Source organism: Vitis vinifera, chromosome 4, assembly GCF_030704535.1.
Source record: "Vitis vinifera cultivar Pinot Noir 40024 chromosome 4, ASM3070453v1".
Taxonomy (NCBI): Eukaryota; Viridiplantae; Streptophyta; class Magnoliopsida; order Vitales; family Vitaceae; genus Vitis; species Vitis vinifera.
In genome coordinates, this window is record NC_081808.1 from 7,961,793 (window position 1) to 7,968,144 (window position 6,352).

The following is a 6,352-nucleotide window of genomic DNA, read 5'->3' on the forward strand; positions in this document are numbered from 1 at the left end:
TTGGAAGTTATATCAAAATTGATTGAAGCTATTCAAGGAGAAATGTTTTTGGAAGAACTAAATGTGAAATGGGCAGACCATAACAAGGCATGAAATTTCGAGGCTATCATCTTGGGACCCACATTGGGAGGAGATTGTCTTGGCAAACGAATATGGGTACGGCTGATTTGAAGGTAATATTTGGCAAGGGCCAGAAGCATGAACTGATTGTTTCTACACATCAGATGTGTGCTCTGATGCTTTTTAATAATGTTGATAACTTAAGTTATAAAGAAATAGAGCAAGCTATAGAGATCCCTGCCTCAGATTTAAAGAGATGTCTGCAGTCTATGGCTTGTGTTAAGGGAAAGAATATTCTCGGGAAGAAGCAGAACAGAGAGAGGGGGCCAAGATTCCTACTCCTTCATCCGTCCCTCTCTGTCTCTCTGTAATTTCATCGCCTATTGTGTCTTCTAATCCTTTTTCTCACTTTGTCATCATCAACATCATCACCATCGTGGCATAAAGTAGCAGCCTCTCTGAAAAACAAATCATGAAAACTCTGAGTTGAGATTCAGCACTGCTTCAGATCTGCAATTAGGAAAAAGGCTCTGCCATTTCACTATGATTTCGTATTCAATGCATTGAAGGGCCTCTCTGATCTCTTTGATCCCCTTCGCGTTTCTCGAGGAGGCTCGTTAGGGTTTCACTGGGAGGTTTAAGCAATATGTTCGATTTATTGAGCTGGAAAGATCGTTTGGGGAGAATGAAGATTGTGTTTTGGTGTGATGGGTTGTCATGTGTGGAGGAAGGAAACTCAAATTACTTAGGTTGTTTTATCCGTTGAGGATTGAAATCGACATTGATTTTGGGTCTTAGGAGTGGAATTGGTGTAGATAATTCTACCATGTTTTCATTGGGAAATTATTTGAGAGTTCCAATCAACCATTATTGCCATCAGTTCAGGTCTTTCATCTGCGGTGCATTATCCTGCTCCTGTGTTAGAGCATAGGCTCTGTTAGCTATCCCCATTCCAATCCTTCTTTCTCATCGTCCATCTTTGAGGACCGACAAAGTCGTTTCTTGGATGTGAATTGGAATACACGGCTACATAGGAGAGGAAACTCCTGGAATTGTGGACTACAGTAAAGCTGCATAACAATTCTACGAGCTTTGAAATTTCAGGGGCATTTTCTTGAGTCCAGGAAAAGCGGAACAAACCCCAAAGGAGCCGGCATAAAAGTGTGCAGTTTGAAGAGGATCTGATACATGAGGAGGATCTGAGGTTGATTTATATAAATGATTGGAGGAGGACGAATGATAAGTATGAGTTCACAGGGAATGAGATCCGGACTATACACGAATGATAAGTACGAATTTGGATGGAATTCCCATATCTGACTATCCAATTTTTTATGCCATTTTCTGGTTATTTAGTACACTGTCTCTTTTACGTCCCTGAAAACTGGAAAATTATGTGAAAGCTTTGAGATGCAATCCCTCCAATTCTCCACCTGATTCTACCCATATTTCTCCATTACCAATTTTGAGGAAGCATTTGGAGTTTTATATACGGTGAAGGTCCCCAGTTTGTTCCTAATTGTTTGATAGAGGTTTGCCAGATTTGGTTATGCAGTCAATTTTTACGTATTAATATCCACTGATACACAAATCAGGTTTGAAAACTGGTTTTGAGACTGCTGCAATGGAAATGGATCTTGAAGACAAAGAAGAGGATGGCCTTTGGTGTAGTTGCTTTGATAGATTCAGTTGTAGTAAACATCAATAATAAGCAGTACATTCCAAATTTGCATCTTTCATGTGACTACTCTGGTTAACAGAACATTGGAAAATTCTGAAATTTGTCGACTATTTGTGGAAAAATCAGGGATTGAAGATTAAGAGCTAGGAAACCGAATTATGGTCAAATCAAATATTGTAGAACGTATTAGTTTCATTGGTCTTGGAATAATGGGGTTTAGGATGGCAAAGAAGACTTCTTATCTAAAGAGGTTGAAATTTATTAAGTCGTCATTTGACACCAAAGAAATTATTTGTTTGTTCTTGATAAACAAATAAGAAATCACATGCAGATTCTGGTCTTTTCTTTAGCTGGGAATTATATGCATCTTACCATCGTTGAATTGAAATCTTTGAGGTGGATCAGAGAAGAGGAATGCTGGAAAAAGGATTTGCAGCTTCATTTTTTTATTTTTTTATTTTTTATGAGCTCCAATTCCAGAAACTTGGTTGTGGTTGTCGATCTGGTTCTGCTCATGGTTTTCGTCCTGAAAACAGCCTGGGGTTCGTGGCATCAGGAATGGTACGTACACATCAGTGTGAAGGCTCTGAAGTTACTGGAAGTCCAGAGGGGATTCTTTTTTGAGGCAAAATATTCGACGGAATACGACCCAACCCTTGGAGTAGTTAGCCAAAAAAAGAAGTTGAAAAGTAGAAATCCTAATATTTTCCATTTTATAATATATTCAGATTCTCAAAACCTTGTTATGGAAATTTTGCTCATAGGGACATAAGAAGGTTCAATCAGTTTTGACTTCCTTTACAACTACCAGAAAATTGCTTTACAGTTAATAGGGCTCATGCTTCACTTGTAGAGATTGATGATTGGAATTCAAAGCAAGACGAAATAGGGAATTTTGGGGACACTTGCTGCCCATCAGTATGTTAGAAATCTCATTATATTTGCTTTATTGAAGGACAAAATGGAAGGGAAGTTCTTATGGTAAATGAGCAAACCTGGTTTTACGCAGTTCGTTGATGATTGGCATGAAAGCACTTGAATCAAGACACATATTGCAGAACTGAAAGTGATGCTAAGGAGGGAACTGAGAATTTGGCCTTTTGGTTTGCGCTTGGAGGAGGATAGAATTATGCACACAAGAAACTGTCTCAAGATATCATTAAGGATCCACACTTATTCACATTCTCATTTAATCAAAGGAGATTCGAGGTTGATGAAACTTACAACTTTAATCAAGATGATCCATTGGTTGAGGGTGTGTTGACACTCGATACACATGCTGAAATTTTTGTTGGGGTTGGTCCGATTACAGATCCCAAAGAAGAGCATAATGCTTTTGAAATCTGTCAGAGGTACAATGAAATCGCTGCACTACTGAAGGACTACATTGCTCTGAATCCAGCCAAGCATTTCACCTTTGTTTCCCATAGTGCTGGAAGGTACTCCGCCAAGAGATTCTGGAACACTCAAATATTTTAGTTGGAAGATTTCTAATGCTTCAATAGCACTCACCCTATGATGAAGACTAAGTTTATGATGAAAGAGTGGAGTTTCTGGCATCCACCTATACACCGAACGCAGAACCAATATTTGCTTCTCTCATAGAAACAAACGGTTTTCACTACAAACCAAGTGATCAAGATGATGCAGGCCGTAAAAATTTCCCAGAAGCATTGCAAATGGCCAAACAAGATGATGAAGCTCTTCTCTAACAGCTGAGGCAAATACTATTGGAAATGGGAAAATCGAAACAGAAGTTATAATGTTCTTCTTCCCTCATGTTCAAAATTAAAATGGATTAAGGTAGGCGATGGAACATAACTCATTTGATAGAAATGGTTTTATTTGAATCATAATGTATAATGAGTAGTTCGACAATGGCTGGTTCTAGTAATTTTGCACTAAAGCTGGATCAAAGCCTTGCATCTCTTGGTGAATTTATTTCACTTCTTAAACCAAAAATTGCAATTTGAAGACTGTGTAGTCTGATTAGAAATTGGCTCCCTTCAGAGCCACCTTGTCATCCAAATCGTAAGGGTTCAGAAATTCCAGTTGTTTGAGGTGAAGTTAAGAGGCAGTCTTGTCCATCTTCCAGCATAGACATAGCTCAAAATAATTCTGTGGGTGCTTCAATCCTAGAATTTGATGAAGCAGATCGTGATGAAAGATCAAGTGATACATTCAATGATGATTTTTTCCTGTGCAAACAGAATATAATGGGCTTAATCTAAGATAATAAAAACCACAAAAGAGTCTAAACCAACATCCAGAATAGCAAGACCTCCACAAGGACTATTGCTAACTTTATCTCTACCAGCATGGCAATCATACATGTTTCAGGAGAGGAGTGAATATGCTCAGAACCTAATTCTCGGGAGGATGATTAGTGGCTATGAGTCAAGGTAGAACTTTAGCTAGAGAGTTAGGTGACAATCTTTTGAAATCTATCAGTTCTCACAGTGGACTAACAAATGGAATTCCAAGCTGATTTTTGCATAGAAATTTAAAGATCTCTTATCTGATCATGACTATTTTAATGATGTTAATCTAGACCATGATTTAATGCCTAGCATCGCCTATTCAGAATTTCAGTACAAAGCACATTCTTAAGCGAGAAACTCCTACTGGAAATTCATAGCATTGGAATCTTTCAAGAATTGGTGTTTGGCAAAGCATAGATGAAGGAAGAAGAAATCAGTGAAGACATTAGGAGATTGGAAGAGAAACATCTCTGACGGGCTTTCAAAGAAGAAACAGATTGGTAGAATACTGAAGATATTGTGTAGAAATTTAAGGCCATTTGGGCTTGGTGGCAAAATAGGGTTGGACAGATCCACAAATATTATGTTAAACCAATTGCTTCTATTTTGGAGAGCTTCGTTCTTAGCAATTTCTGCACTGACATCCAAAGAAGAAATGTCCCAAAGCTTATGTAGTACTAGTACTGAACCAGTTAATCAATTGAACACCGCGTGCCCTCAAGATGAAATGAGTAGTTCCTTCTCTGCACCGTTAGCCCAGCTTGACTAATGAAAATCATTCATTTACAGATTCAGTTCGATTATGGATGAAAAGTAAAAATGAGAAGTCTGCTTAGTGATGGCAACGACAAGGATACATATTCTAGTGGAACCATTGAATCAAACCTTGGTGGTGAGAAATTAACACAGAATGCAGGAAATCTGTCGATGCAAAAAATTGAGGATTTTGGACCTTCTATTTAGTGTTTGAACACTGTCGAGGGGAATTTAGTTGAGCTTTCAAATCAAGTTTCCTTGTAAATTGAAGCATATTCAACAGTTGAACACTTTCCAGTGAATTGGATTCTTCTATCCAGAATTTCTAGGATCCATTCCATCATGGTTACCTTGATGTGCATCATCCTCCTAATGTTTTTTTTATTTCCTTGTGAACTTACACTTTTTAAATCTGGATTTCAAAATATTTTTCATTAAACACTACTACAAAAATAATTTATGGTGTCACTATTTATGGTGTCACTTTTAAAATAATGACACCATAGGGATTATAATTAATAAAAGTGACACATCATATAAAAAATCTTCAATTAAGGTAGTTAGATGATATTAGTTTTATATCTATAGTGTCATTTTTCGGGAAGTGACATCATATAAAATAATTTTTTTTAAGTATTATAACTTAATGAGCCCACTTTTAGAATTAATAATGAGGGATAATATATAAAAAGCCCATTGTTTCCATATGTCACCTACAATCCAAAAAATCTCAATATATAAACCCTATATAAAATCATGATCTTCTTCTACCTTTTCTTTCACCCATAGTCAACACGCTCACAAAAACCGACATTCTTCACTTTGTGAACTCCCAGGTAACCCAAAATCTCTTAGATCTATAATTTTTTTTCTTTTATTAATGTCATTATATTAATTGTTTCAACATTTTTGTATTATGGTTTTTGTGAATTGTGTTTTCTTGAGTTGTAGGGAAGAAAAACTTAGGTTTAATCTTCTAGCATAGAAGAAAAAATTGTAGATTAATTGATTTTTTAATCTAAACCAAACACATGATCAAGTCCTTAAAAAAAAGTGAAAAACAGGAAAAAAGGAATGATTTTTAATATGTATGTGTGAGAATGACCGGTACAGAATTTTTTTGAGATATACTATCACATAATCTTCATCCCTTTTCAAAAACGAGAGAGGAAAAAAAAAAGAATGATTTTTCTGTTTTTATTTAAGTGGGAATGAGATAGAATTTCGTTGAGAGGATGACCAATCCGGGAAGACAATATCCATCACTTGCTCAGTAGCGAAACAAAGACGACACCTTCTTGTGCATATGCATTAATTTATGGGTCTTAAGATGTAAGATTTTGAGGAAACCTATTGCTGTTAGTGACAGAAACCTGTTAGTACTAGAGTCAATTGTTTGACTGGGTGGGTTCCAATCAAACCGTAAGGAATGGGTCCAAAGGTCATCCATTAGAGTTAAAGGAATTCATTGTTATTCTTGTGCCTTAAGACAAAGTTAACTAACTCATATGCTTTGTATCCAACACGTGTAGAGGGGAAAAAGAAGGCAAAAACAAATGGTGTCATTGATTCATTTTTTCTAGTTTTAAATTCA